Genomic DNA, 15,584 nt, shown 5'->3' with positions numbered 1-15,584 from the left:
ACTATAACAGGGAGGTAATAATAAAAATTTATCGCATAAGATGATAAAGAAGATAAAAATAATCTAATGCACATGAATTGCTTAGCACAGTCCCTAACACTGTAAATTCTAAGTATAGATTAGCTATTATTATTATCCTTTTATCTCAGCTCATATCACACCCCCCACTTCTACTCAACTCCCCTAAGTTTGCTTTTAAGGTTTTCTATCTGACTTGTTTCTGACCTCTTAGCATACTCCTTTGAGAACTGCCCCATGAATTTGTACAATCTGCACTAATCATTCTGTTTACTTTCTGGTTTCTTCATGGTTTTGAAAAAAACTTCATCTTTATTCTGCTCATGTTTTCCTGCTGAGTCACCATCTCAGGCTCCCCTTGACCGTCAGATCACCAAGATACATACTGCTTGCTTAGAAGGAATTTTAACAGGTATTTCTCTCCAGGTAAAAGTCTACTTGGGATCAGGGCACCTGGATGGCTCAGTGGGTTAAAGCCTCTGCCTTCGGCTCAGGTCATGATCCCAGGGTCCTGGAATCGAGCCCTGCATCGGGTTCTCTGCCTGGCAGGGAGCCTGTTTCCTCCTCTCTCTCTCTCTCTGTCTGCCTCTCTTCCTACTTGTGATCTCTGCCTGTCAAATAAATAAATAAAATCTTTAAAAAAAAAAAAGTCTACTTGGGGGGTGCCTGGGTGGCTCAGTGGTTTAAAGCCTCTGCCTTCAGCTCAGGTCATGATCCCAAGATCCTGTATCAGACCTATTTGCATTGCAGTTGTAAGAGTGCAAGCTTATCACTAGCAGACAAATTTATTTTTTTTATTTCTTTTCAGCATAACAGTATTCATTGTTTTTGCACCACACCCAGTGCAGACAAATTTTTTTAGTTGCTATTTTTCTTTCCATGTTTTAAATTTAGTCTTAATCTTTATTGTTTCTATGATTAGATACATACTCAAGATTGTGTGAAGATGGCAGTAAAATAAAAGTTACAAATAAGGAACAAAATTACCGGCCACAGTTTAAAATCCCTTTCAGGACTTAATATACAAAATATATAAAGATCTCATGTAACTCAATAACAATAGAAAAAATTAAAAACTATTTGATTAAAAAGTGAGCAGAGGACCTGAATAGACATTTTTCCAAAGAAGAGGAACAGATGGCCAACAAGTCCATGAAAAGATGCTCAGCATCACTCATCATCAGAGAAATGTAGGTTAAAACCACAATGAGGTATCACTTTACACCTGCAGAATAGCTAAAATAAAAACACAAGAAATAACAAATGTTGGGTGAGGATGTGGAGAAAAAGGAATCCTCATGCACACTGTTTGTGGGAATGTAAATTGGTGAATATATTTATATTTATAAATAAAATAGATAAAAGTGTGGAAGTTCTTCAAAAAATTAAAAATAATTTATAGGAGTGCCTGGGTGGCTCAGTCAGTTAAACATCTTTCTTCAGCTCAGGTCATAATTCCAGGGTCCTGAGATTGAGCCCCACACTGGGGAATCCCTGCTCAGTGGGGAGTCTGATTCTCCCTCTCCCTCTCCCCTTCCCCCCAACTTGTGTGTGCACTCTCTCTCAAATAAACAAAATCTTTAAAAATAGTGTATAGAATTGTCAAATCAAATGCTATACACCTGAAACTAATATAACATTGTATGTCAATTATACTTCAATCTAAAAAATGAAAAAAATAGAACGACCATATGATCCATTGACTCTACTACTTAATATTTATCTGAAGAAAAGGAAAACACTAATTTGAAAGATATATGCTCCCCTGTGCTCATTGTGCCATTATTTATAATAGCCAAGATATGGAAGCAACCTCAGTGTCCATCAGTGGATAAATGATTAAAGAAATTATATATATATATACACACACACACACAATAAAGATATATTTTATACACACACACACACACACACACACACACACACACACAATGGAATACTACACCTCCAAAAAAAAGAATAGTTGTTGTCATTTGCAACAACATGGATGCACCTTGACAGCATTATGCTAAGTGAAATGTCAGACAAAGAAAGACAAATACCATGTGATTTCACTTATACATGAAATCCAGAAAATGAAACAAACAAAACAAAACAAAATCCAGACTCACAAATACAGAGAACAGGTTGGTGGTTGCCAGAGAGGAGGGGGATTGAATGAAAGGAATCAAGAAATACAAACTTCCAGGGCGCCTGGGTGGCTCAGTGGGTTAAAGCCTCTGCCTTCAGCTCAGGTCACGGTCTCAGGGTCCTGGGATCGAGCCCCACATTGGGCTCTCTGCTCAGCAGGGAGCCTGCTTCCCCCTCTGTCTCTGCCTGTCTCTCTGCCTACTTGTGATCTCTGTCTGTCACATAAATAAAATCTTAAAAAAAAAAAAAGAAATACAAACTTCCAGTTACAAAATAAATATCATCGGGATGTAATGTACAACATGGGGAATACACTCAATAATATTGTCTTAACTTTTTATGTTGACAGATAATAACTAGATTTATTGCAATGATCATTTCACAATGTATATGAATGTCAAATCACAATGTTGTACATCTGAAACTAATATAATATTGTATGTCAATTGAACCTCAATAAAAATAGTGCTTACAATAACAAAAAATAAAATAAAATCTCTTTAGGAGTATTCGTGTACATGAAGGTCTCCCAACAGGCTGGCTTTTCAGTTCATTTCAGATCCATTTATCCATAATGAGATGATAAGTGGAAATATGGCCAGCCTGGCAGGTCCAGTTGGGAAGATAAAACGGAGAGTGGGGAAAAACATCAGCAGCGTTGGGAGACCTGGTACGTGGCACATGTAATCAGGACATAGAAGACAGAATCACAGTTTGAGGATGAACTGAAAAGACCATTGGCACCAGAGTTTCCTTTATTCTGTAATTAACCCGGTGGTACCTCCCTCATAAAGAAACTAATTTGTAGTCAGATTAATTAAAATCAAGAAGTAGTACTGGTTACCAGAGGGCAGATCGGTAGGGGGAACAGGTAAAATATATAAAGGGGATTAATAGTATCCTTATCATGATGAACTATGAGTAATGTAAAGAATTGTTGAATCATTAAAAATAAATATAAAATAACCTTAAAAATTCAAAACTTTGCTTCTCCATTCATTCCTTTGAAAGCTTAATCAAGGTGATATTAATGTTACTTTATTAATAATTAAGGTCCACTGGAAAACTAGGTAGCTATCCTGAACAACATAGGAAAGTTGTCATATTTAAATAGCTCTTCAGCAATTCACTATATTTTAACTAAATGTTACTCTAAAACATAAAAAGAATGATGGACTTTTGGAAAGCAATTTGATGACCTTGATCAAAATATTAAGTGTGTATATTTGTGACCCAGCATTATTATATCTTTATAAATTTATCCTATCTTAAAGCAATATGCATAAAATTATCCTAAAATGTAAGTTTAAAAGTGTTCCAGCATAGTTTGCAGTATAAATAATTTGAAACCTAAATGTCCATCAATATTGGCATAGTTATTAAATTATTGTACAGCCCAATAATGGAATACTCCATACCCATTAAAAAGTATAAGATAGATCCAAATGTACTGACATGAGAAGATGTCCATGATATATCACAAAATCAAAAAAGCAAATTATAGAAGAGTATTTATGGACTGTTTCTTTTTTTCTCAAGATAGATATCTATATATGTTTGTGTATTCATAGAAACAGGTCTGGAAATGATATAGAACAAAAAGTTTTCACATTTACTTTGGGGTGGGGTTGGGTGAGGATATAAAGATTTCTGTATAGTTTATATTTCTTTTACAAGGATTTTCTATTATTCTTTATATTTTTTATTTTTATTTATTTATTTGACAGAGAGAGAGATCACAAGTAGGCAGAGAGGCCGGCAGAGAGAGAGAGGAGAAAGCAGGCTCCCTGCTGAGCAGAGAGCCCGATGTGGGGCTCGATCCCAGGACCCTGAGATCATGACCTGAGCTGAAGGCAGAGGCTTTAACCCACTGAGCCACCCAGGCGCCCCTTCTATTATTCTTTTAATTAAAAATAAGTATTTCCAAAATAGTCAAAAAGAAGAAGATAGTAATAGAAGAATCTACCCTATAAGGTTGTTTGCAAGGATTGAAGGAAACAATATATACAAGGTGCTTTGCATAGTTACTGACACATAGTGAGCACTCAAAGATCTGAGATGTGATCATTATTATTTCCCAACATGCCATAGTCAATAAAGAGGAGAACTTGGATTTTTAACCCAGGTTTGCTGGCCACAAAACATTCTCTCTTCATTAAATCAAAGAGCCCACTTAGAACTTGTATATGTTGCTAGCAAACCCTGTTGAGCCACCCCAACTGTTTGCTTATACTCTGATTTCTCCTAGTGAGCCACATACAATGGCAATGTTGGGATTTAAGACTTATCTCCTAGCCCTTGTGGAAACAGGAACCACCTGGTGGAACACCACCTTTTCCCCAACAGAAAAGACCACTTCTTCCTTCTCTATATCCATTAAGCTTGGACTAGTGCCTCACTGGGAAATGGTAATTTCACACTAAGAAAGCCAATGTCCTCTTTTCTATGTCCAAATATAATTCTGCCAGGGCTGAGAGAAGCTTCCTATTTAGCTTTCTTGAAGTCCAGAAGTTGTATTTAGGCTCAATTTTAAATCCCTAACCTAGAGTCTTACCTCAGATCAAGCATAATGAGTAAAGCAATATTTAGGTGGAGAGAAGATTCTCTTAATACCTAATTATGAACTAACACTTATTAAGCACTTAAAAATGTTCTAGGTACTCTTATCAACTCTTTACATTCATTTCTACATTTAATCTTCACAATAACCCTCTATGGTAGGTTCTATTCCTATTTGATAGAAGAAGAAACTAGGCACAATAGTTAACTAACTAGCTAAGGGCACTTAACTAGTAAATGCAAGCAGTAGGGTTTTATTTAATCCAGGGCCCTAGAGCCCACACATACAATCACTACACACTACTGACTCTCATTAATGTTAAAGGGCTAATTAATAGGGAGAGGCTAATCTTAGCCTCTAGCACAGTGCCTTAGAAAAGCATTTATTATATAATTTTGGAATGGTGAATGAACTGTTCACTATGCCTCTTTACCACAACCCAGTAATAATTGTACATTTAATCAAATAAATTAGACTTATGCTATTAATTTGTCTAATTATCAAATTAAACTATTTGCCTGGATTAGCCTTCAGTATAGCTCCATGTAATTTAATCATCTTTTCAAAATGCACAGCAAGGCCATTCATTTATCCTTCATTGATTGAGAATACTTCCTAGAAACCAAGCCCCCATGCAATCTTTAGCAATACAGAGATAGACATGAGAACTCATAGTCTAGAGGAAGAGATATATATTAACAAATACAAATGATACTATCTGACCAGAAGCATTGAAAGGGAGAGAAACATGGAAGAACACATGAGGAAAACGAAGTGTGAACATATAGTGCTTTTGCTGCCCCAAGTGTCTTCTTCTGGTAACAGATCTTATCCCACCTAGATGGGTACATCACACATTTTACATGTCAACTTGATGTCCAAATATCTGGTAAAACATTGTATCTGGGTGTGTCTCTGAGGGTGTCTCTGGAAGAGATTAGCATTTTTATCAATAGACTGAATTAAAAAATCACCCTCACCAGTGCCTGTGGTTTTCAACCAACCTGTTGAGGGTTTGAATAAAACAAAAAGGCAGAGGAAGGGCAAATTTGCTTTTGACTTGAGCTGGGCTATCACTATTTACTCCTGTCTTTTGACATCAGTGTTCCTGGTTCTCAGACCTTCTGGCTTAGACTGAATTATACCACCAGTTTCCTGATTCTCCAGCTTGCAGGCAGCGGATAGAGCATAGGACTTCTCACCTCTCTGTTTCTCTGGGGAACACTAATACACCTGGCTAACTGGAAAATTCTCCTTCTCTGTTCATTGTTACTCATTCATGAATGGATTTAACTCTCTAGGTTTTGCTGGGACTATTGAGAAGGTGGGTCTGTGTTTCCACTAGAGTTGCTAAGTGGCAAAATGCAAATCTGTAGCTCTTTACGGCTATCTTGGCCACTGTGTAGGGAAAGCCTACTGGAGAACCGAGTCAACATAAAGAAGATCAGAACTAAGAGACAGAAACAGATTGCTGATGACATTATTTGAGCACCTGATCTAGCTATTCCTAAAATGACTGCTGTGCTTTTCAATTAGTATCAATAACCTTGTTTTGGCTTAAGTTTATTTGTGTTGTATTTTTGTTACTTGCAAGCAAGAGTCCTGATTTATACAGACATATATCTAGATGTGTGTGTGTGTGTTTGTGTGTGTGTGTGTGTGTGTGTGTTGTGTAAGTGCATGTTGATTAGTTGAGAAAGGCTTCCTGGAAGAAGTAAGTCCTCAGCTAAGTCTTAAGGTGTTGGTAGAAGTTGCCTAAAGCAAAGGCAAATGTAAGCTAGGTAGAGAGATGGTATGAGTAAAATTATGGAGGAGGTGGGATATACCATAAAATGAGGGTCGTGGAGATAGGGTTTGGTATGGCCAGAGGGTAGAGTAAGAGAGGGGGAGAAGCAAAGTTGGAGAGCAGGACAGGGGTCAGTTTTGGCACATCTGAAATGCTATGTTAAGAAGATGGCAATTGTGGGGCGCCTGGGTGGCTCAGTGGGTTAAGCCTCTGTCTTCAGCTCAGGTCATGATCCCAGGGTCCTGAGATCAAGCCCCGCATCAGGATCTCTGCTCCGCGGGGAGCCTGCTTCGCCCTCTTTCTCTCTGCCTGCCTTTCTGCCTACTTGTGATCTCTCTGTCAAATAAATAAATTAAATCTTTTTTAAAAAAGAAGATGGAAATTGGTATTCCATATATTCCTTTTCTATAGTGCAGCCACATTTTACATTTTTTCCTCTTCTTGTTATTAGTTCTTCAGTAACATGTACTAATAAACAGCATCAATGTAAAGCTTTCTGGGCTTGGAATTTGGTCAATCTCAGTGTTCCTTTTGGTTATAAATCACTCAAGGAGCCTCTTCGTGGTGTCCTATTTGCTGGCTACTCTAGGGAAGGCAATCCTTATCATCCATTCCATGACTGAAATATATATCCAGGTGTTTTCCAGAGAAGAGATGAGGTGGGTTGAATGAAATGGGTCGAAGAAATCAAAGGTACAGGGGCGCCTGGGTGGCTCAGTGGATTAAGCCGCTGCCTTCGGCTCAGGTCATGATCTCAAGGTCCTGGGATCGAGTCCCGCATCGGGCTCTCTGCTCAGCAGCGAGCCTGCTTCCCTCTCTCTCTCTCTGCCTGCCTCTCTGTCTACTTGTGATCTCTCTCTGTCAAATAAATAAATAAAATTTTTAAAAAAAAAAGAAATCAAAGGTACAAATCTCTAGTTATAAAATAAATAAGTCATGAGGATGTAAAGTACAGCATGGTGACTATAGCCGATAATACTGTATTACATATATACTAAGAATAAAATCCTTAAAGTTCTTATTATAAGAAAAAAAATTCTGTAACTATGTATGGTGGTGGATGGTAACTAGATTTATTGTGGTAATCATTTCTCACTGATATAAAGAGTCAATCATTATATTGTACACCTGAAACTAATACAATGTTACAAGTCAGTTATGCCTCAATTAAAAAGGAGAGATATCAAGGGACCAACCAGAAAATTCATTCTCCTAGGACCAAAAATGCCTTTGGTCCTTCAGGCCCAGGGTCACATGTCAGTGATGACTGAATATCAACTTTGTCCATGCCCCATGCTAAACACTGGGGAGAAAATTGAAGAATCAGACATGGTTTATGCCCTCAAGGAACATCTAGCCCAGGAGAGGAGATAATTATGATCACATATGATCAGGGCCACAATGGTGTGATGTAAAGGGGTCTGTGGGAACATCAAGAAATAATAGCTTGGGGTATCAAGGAACATTTCTTCTATAAGTAAAACTTTTGAACTGACTTGAATAAAGAGCAGGGATTTGCCAAATGGACAAGGATGAAATGGAGGGTCTCCCAGGTAGGAAGAAAAGTTTGTGGAAACGCGTAGAAGTACAAGAGAATAGGTTTCACTTGGAATAACTGTCCACGATTTGGTATCTCTAGAGATGCAAGTGTGTGTTGGCAGGGAGGTTGGGACAGGGTTGGGGTGGCATTGGAGAAGAGAGCCAGCTATGTAGGCCGGAGCCATATAAGGATCTTAGTCAAGGGACTTAGATTTTATTCAGTAAACTATTGACAAAAATTAAATTAGAGGAGTGACATTGAGTTTGGGCTTTAGAAAGAGTGCCCTGGCTGCAAAGTGCTGCAAAGCAGAGAATGAATTGGAAGCATCTGGGCAGAACTGCAGGCACCAGAGAGCACAGCTAGGAAGCTGCTCTAGTGGTCTAGGTGTGAGATGATGGTGGAGTGGCAGTAAACATGGAGAGAGTGGATGGATTTGAGAGCTATTTTAGGACTAGAAATGACAGGTCTTTGTGACTGAGTGGATGTCAGTGATGTGAGAAGAAAGAGGGAGTTAAGTTTGATGCCTAGGTTTCCGGAGTTTAATCTAAACCAGTGAAAGACAAAACACTCTAAGTGCCCTATGCATTAGAACATCAAGTAACTGTCAGGTTCCTAAGAGTTGTTCCAGAATACTCTTTCTTCAGCAATCTGAGCTGCCAGACCCTCAGAGAAAGGAGCTGGGCATTCCCAAATTTGAACATTGGTTCTTTTGTGTGGCTTTGTTCATGTATCTATATGAGTGGAGGGTTGTGTGTGTACACATCTAGGCACATGTACGCCTACCTGAAACTATCTCCCCCAAACAAAATAGCTGGAGAAATGAATCCTTTTAATTAGCAATAATCGCGCCTCGGATAAACCTCATTGGCTACGATACTGCCACTGCGCAAAGCTGAAATGAATCCTTTTAAAAGCCCATCTGATACTCCTGGACAAATGTGGTTCTTTCCTCTTTGGGCTAGGTCATTTTAGATTCAAGCCAAAGCAAGATGGTTTCTTCTTTAGCTAATATTACATAGATGGGGCTCGTTGCTACTTAGTCTGAAGTAAAAATAAAGTATTAAAGAAAGAAAATAAACATATCTAAATCTGTATTTTCAGTGTCTGCTGTGTACTTCTCCAGAGCTTAATCAAAAGTGTAGTGAGACCTTTGTTTTGCTCAAATGCACACTGAATTGATGTACTGCCTCTGCCTCTACAGGAGAGCAAAATGTTGGAAACTTTCTGAAAGCAAAAAGGCTGGCATATGATTTTTTTCCTTCCACAGATGGAGGAGTGAGGTAAGAGCTTAATATGTACGAAAAATATTATTTTATTAATGACCAAGGAGCAATGTGGCTCACAAGAAAACAGCATTTGAGAAGTAGGACAGATTGGCTAACCCACAACTCAAAGCAAGGAGTGGCCCCTGTCCAAGTTGGGTCCCAAGAAAGGGCCACATTCAAGCCCACCTATTAGGTCTCAGTAGTTCACCCAATTTTCACATTTTTTAAAAGATTTTATTTATTTATTTGACAGAGAGATCATAAGTAGACAGAGAGGAAGGCAGAGAGAGAGGAGGAAGCAGGCTCCCTGCTGAGCAGAGAGCCTGATGCGGGGCTCGATCCCAGGACCCTGAGACCCTGAGATCACCACCTGAGCCGAAGGCAGAGGCTTAACCCACTGAGCCACCCAGGCGCCCCTGATTTTCACATTTTTGATATGAAAGAATCAGTCCCTAGCTGAAACTCCTCTAGAGCAATGGCAAACATTCATTACAGCCCAGCTGAACCTGTACCACATGAGTGATTTTGCCAATGGCAAATTGAGGTTTTCCAATTAGGCTGACATTAATGTGAACTTAGAACACAAACAAACCAACTCCTGCTCCAACAAGTCTTCCCAGAGAGCACCAACTACCACAGATGGCAGCCTGTTTTACACACACACACACACACACACACACAAGCTGTCCAGATTTGTCAGCTTGAGGATGAAGAGGTTCTACTCTATATTCTCAAACAAAAGACCAAGTCAGGATTCTGAGATTCCATGAGACAACCGATATTTTTTTTCTTAGTGGATAAAAGCATAGCATGATCCAAGTGGGATACCTTGGCAATAAGGAGGAATCTTTATAAAGTTATCCAAGGAGAAACTAAAATCCCATATTTCTTTAGTATCATGTACTTAGAAGGATTTATTTAACTAAAATAGTTTCCAGCTATAACATTTTGTATATGAATGTTATAGTGGCTTTAACACAAAAGAAGCAGGCCTTAGCCATAAAGTCTTTCCCTAGCCCTAGGCAAAATTCTGCAGGAATCAGACTCTTTAGTAAGATAGTCTACTTAAAATTGTCCTTTGTTGTACTCCCACAACATACCCTTAGATATATAGCTAAACTGGAGGGAGGAGCTTGCTGTTGTTTTCATGTAATCTGTATATGAATAATACCTGAAACATTAGACTTTGTTTCCCTCTCCACTGAAAATTATCATTGCCCCAGATCTCTCCTCTGTGAGAAACATTCAGAAAAGCCAGGGTAATTGTTGCACAGGGTGGGGATAGATGGAGAAAGAAAGGGAGAGGAGCCATAGAAATCCAAGAATAGTCTAGCAGATGTAATTGATGAGATGAAAAATGGACAACTCTTGATATTATTTATGACAAAATCTGTTTCATTAAAAAAATGCTCTGGGTCCCCTTTTGCCTGTGGGTCACCTGGTCCAGGAATATTCTGGGCCCACCAACATTTGATTTTCCAGGGAAACATGGATGAATGATTAGATTAGTAAAGCAAAGAATCTATTTTGTCTTTGGTTTCACCTATAAAATGATGACTTTTATTCTCTTACCTTATTCTTCCCAAAGCTGTGGTGAAATAAAGAAGATGACTTGATAAAAACTGATTGAGTACATGCCATGAAACATTAGGTAACAATTACAAAACACAGGTTAGATTTCGCTAATGTGATAATTTGCCTATGACAAATGAGAACTTCCCTAGTCAGTAAATAATCTGTAAACAATCGTGAGCCAGAACAGAAATGGTTTCTTAAATGGTGACTTCCAGTATACATACAGGAAGAGGGAAGTCTGTGGCTCCAGATGGAAGAAAAGGTAAAGAAATGGGATTATAGCAGCTTTTCCAGGTAGAACCTGCTTCAGGGGAGAAGGGCAACAATCATTGTGATAACTATGGAAAGATGGCCTCAAAGCCAAATTCAAGCAGCGTTCTTCATTCTCTCTCCCTCTCTTTCCTGAAGACCCTCGGGTCAAACTCCCTTCAGGATCATACAAAGCTTGGGCCTAATACCCACACATACTTCCTTTAAAAAAATTTTTTTCCCATCTTGTTTTATTTTATTTTATTTTTCTTATTTTAATTCCATTTAGTTAACATACAATGTTATGTTAGTTTCAGATGTACAAGATAGTGCTTCGACCAGTGCACTCCTTAATGCCCATCACCTATTTTACCCATCCCCCTCACCCACCTCCCCTCTGGTAACCATCTGTTTGTTCTCTAGAGTTAACAGTCTGTTTCTTGGTTTCTCTCTCTCTTTTTTTTTCTTTTGTTCATTTTTCCCCCTTAAATTCCACATATGAGTGAAATCATGTGGTAGTTATCTTTCTCTGACTTATTTCATTTAACATTATACTCTTTAGCTCCATCCATGTTGTTACAAATGGCAAGATTTCATTCTTTTTATGGCTGAGTAATGTAATATTCCAGTCTGTGTGTGTCTATGCATCACATCTTCTTTATCCACTCATCTATCAGTGGACATCACTAGGACTGCTTCCGTAATTTGGCTGTTGTAAGTAATGCTGCAATAAACATAGGAGTGCATATATTTTTTTAGTTAAAACCCAGTAGTAGAATTACTGGAACATATGGTAGTTCTATTTTTAACTTCTTGAGAAAACTCCGTACTGTTTTCCACAGTGGCTGCACCAGTTTGCATTCCCACCAACTATGAGGAGAGTTCCTTTGTCTCAACAACCTTGCCAACACTTGTTTCTTGAGTTTTATTTTTGCCAATCTGACATGTGTGAGGTGTTATTTCACTGTGGTTTTGATTTGCATTTCTCTGATGATGAGTGATGTTGAATGACTTTTTATCTGTCTGTTGACCAGTTGGATGTCTTCTTTGGAGACAGATGTGCACACAGAGAGATTCCTATTCAATCAGTGCTGTGTTAATAGGTCCATATAGGGGTGCGTGTGTGGCTTAATTGGTTAAGCATCTGATTTCACCTCAGGTCATGATCTTAGGTTCCTGGGATTGAGCCTCATGTCAGCAGGGAACCTCACTCAGTGGGGAGCCTACTTGTCCCTCTACTTCTGCCCTTCCCCCTGCTTGTGCTCCATCTAAATAAATAAATAAATAAATAAATTCTTTAAAAAGACAGAAATAGGCCCATATAGATATTCAAGAGACAATATGGAATATATACGTGGACAGAGGACACACAAACTACGTAGAAGTAACACCTATTTCATCTACTCAGAACAAGTTCAGAACAAACAGAAACACAGGAAACAGAGAGGCAGAGATGAAAAATATCTGTTTTTTACTGTTAAAAGCTGGAATGGTGGACAGGGAATATAAAGGCAATAATAATAAACTTCCTCATACTCTTCTCACTTGGCTAGACAGAATTTCTAACTCCCCCAGGGGTGAAGAAACAGACCAAATGAGTTATTCCAGCTGAAGTACTCCCAAGTAGAAACATGAAGAGAGCAGAATAGAGAACTTCAATCACTTGCCTCCCTTGCAAAAGAGGAAAATACAACAGAGACATGATTAATCAGCTTATCACAGGATGCTTCTCTGGCCTCCTTGCCTTGTAGTCCTGGTTTTATCACTTACTGGCTTAGCTGGAAACTCACTCGATTTGGAAAACAGTTAAAAATACCTACTTTGCAGGGTCTTTGTAATCATTGCCAATACTGTATGGAAAGTGCCTTGTAGAATGCCTAGCGTTTAGCAGTTGTTCTCCCAATTTAGGGCAAATTAAACTCACTGACTGAATATTGTTACATTTTCTGTTGAAACATTATTTCAATAATATATGTGAGCTCTTTCAATAAATACATGTTATGTCTATATAACCCAATCTATAGATTCAATGCAATCTCTATCAAAATTCCAATGATGTTTTTCACAGAAAGAGAAAAAAAACAGCCCTAAAATTTGTATGGAACTACAAAATACCTTGAATAGCTCATACAATCTTGAGAAAGAAGGGCAAAGCTGGAGGCATTACATTTTGTAATTTCAAACTGTATTACAAAGCTATAGTAATCAAAACAGTATTATACTGGCATAAAAACAGACACATAAATCAACGGAATAGAATAGAAACCCCAGAAAATAAATCCAAGCATATGTGGTCAACTAATCTTTAACAAGGGCACCAAGAATACACAATGGGGAAAAGATAGTCTCTTTAATAAATGCTATTGAGAAAATTGGATATCCACATGCAAAAGAATGAAACTTGGACCCCTATCTTATACCACCCACAAAAATGACCTCAAAATGGATGAAAGACTTAAATGTATGACTTGAAACCAAAACATTCCTAGAAGAAAACATGGGGAAAATCTTCATGACATTGGTCTTGGTAATGATTTCTTGGATATGACACCAAAAACATAGACAAGGAAAGCGAAAGTAAACAATTGAGACTACATCAAATAAAAAGCTTCTGCACTGCAAAATAAATAAAAAGAACAAAATGATAAGCATCCTACAGAATGAAAGAAAATATTTGCAATGCATATATCTTATAAGGGCTTGATATCACAAATATATAAAGAACTTCTGTAACTCAAGAGAAAATAAAAAAATTAAAAAAAATAACGACTAAAAAATGGGCAAAGGATTTGAATAGTTATCCAAAGAACACATACAAATATCTAACAAGTATATGAAAAGAAGTTCAATATCACTAATCATCAGGGAAATGAAATGCATATCACATCACACCTGTTACAATGGACACTATTAAAAAAAGAAGTCTGTATCAACAAGTGTTTGTAAAGAAGTGACGAAGTTGTAATCTTTGTGTACTGCTGGTGAGAATGTAAAAATGGGTAGTCACTATGGAAAACAGTAATGAAGTTTCTTGAAAAATTAATAACAGAACTACCAAATGAGCCAGCAATCCCACATGTGGGTAGTTATTCAAAAGCATTTAAGAGAGGATGTTGAGATATTTGCACTACTGTGTTCACTGAATCATTAGTCACAATAGCCAAAAGGTGGAAACAACTTAAATGCCCACTGACTGATAAATGCCTAAAGAAAATGTGGTATGTACATACAACAGAATAGTATTCAGCCTTTTAAAGGAAAGGAGATATTGTCATAAGCTACAATATGGAGGAACCTTGAGAACATTAGGCTAAGTGAAATAAGCTAGCTACAAAAGGACAAATACTACAAGATTCCATTTATATGAGGTATTTAAAGTAGTCAGTTCATAGAAGTAGAAAGTAGAATGCGCTTTCCGTGCTACCTAGGGAAGGTTCCATACAGCGTTGTTTTGTGTTCCCATCATAACTTAACGGGAAACTTTCACAATGTCTGGAGCACTTGATGTCCTGCAAATTTCCCGTGAACACCGGTGGGAGGTCATGCCTGATCTCTACTTCTACAGAGATCCTGAAGAGATTGAAAAGGAAGAGCGGGCCCCTGCTGAAAAGGCTGTGACCAAGGAAGAACTCCAGGGTGAATGGACGGCTTCAGCCCCTGAGTTCACGGCTACTCAGCCTGAAGTTGCAGACTGGTCCGAAGGCGTGCAGGTGCCCTCTGTGCCTATTCAGCAGTTCCCTCTGAAGACTGGAGTGCCCAGCCGGCCACTGAAGACTGGTTTGCAGCCCCCACTGCTCGGGCCACTGAATGGGTGGGAACAACCACTGAGTGGTCTTAAGCTGCTCTTCCACAAAGGCAAACAAAATGGAAATAAGGTTGACGGAAAATAAACAGTTTGTCAAAGTCAAAAAAAAAAAAAAAAAAGAAAAGAAAAGAAAAGAAAAAGAAAGCAGAACGGTGGTTGCCAGGGGCTGGGGAGAGGTGGAAATGGGTGTTGCTGATCAGTGGGTATAAAGTTTCAGTCATGCAAGATGAAAATGTTCTAGCGATTCACTGTACAACATTGTGCAGTTTACTTAGCAACACTTAACAAATTTGTTAAGAGAAAATAAATAAATAAATAAAATTTGTTAAGAGGGTAGATTTCATGTTATGTGTTTTTTTTTTTTTACCACAATAAAAAAATTGTATTTTATTAGAGCAAGGATTCTGAAGCTATGGTCTATAAGTCTCAGCCCAAACTGAATATAACATTGCATGATGATGTGTAGCTCTCTAAGGGAGGGAATGCATAGATTTCACTAGAAGCTCAAAAGAATCCTTAGTTCAGTAAGGATTTAGAGGCACTTCTTATGAGGGAAATTGTATTCAAATTTGAGTTTACAAAAGACGGAGAGCTAAGGAAGTTAAAAAAAAAAAAAGTTCAGGGAAGGGCTGCTATTTTAGTCTTCTTCCTTCCAA

The 15,584-nt window shown here is 38.1% G+C and overlaps 2 pseudogenes; one reads left to right on the top strand and one right to left on the bottom strand.

Annotated features, from left to right (window-relative positions):
* Positions 1–8,801: 8,801 nt before the first annotated feature.
* On the bottom strand, positions 8,802–8,928 carry LOC123935748 (annotated as a pseudogene).
* A 5,683-nt stretch (positions 8,929–14,611) lies between these two features.
* On the top strand, positions 14,612–15,072 carry LOC123934621 (annotated as a pseudogene).
* Positions 15,073–15,584: the final 512 nt, after the last annotated feature.

The sequence above is a fragment of the Meles meles genome, chromosome X, assembly GCF_922984935.1.
Source record: "Meles meles chromosome X, mMelMel3.1 paternal haplotype, whole genome shotgun sequence".
NCBI lineage: Eukaryota > Metazoa > Chordata > Mammalia > Carnivora > Mustelidae > Meles > Meles meles.
Note: the sequence above shows the minus strand (reverse complement) of the source record. Positions and strands in the feature narration are given on the sequence as shown.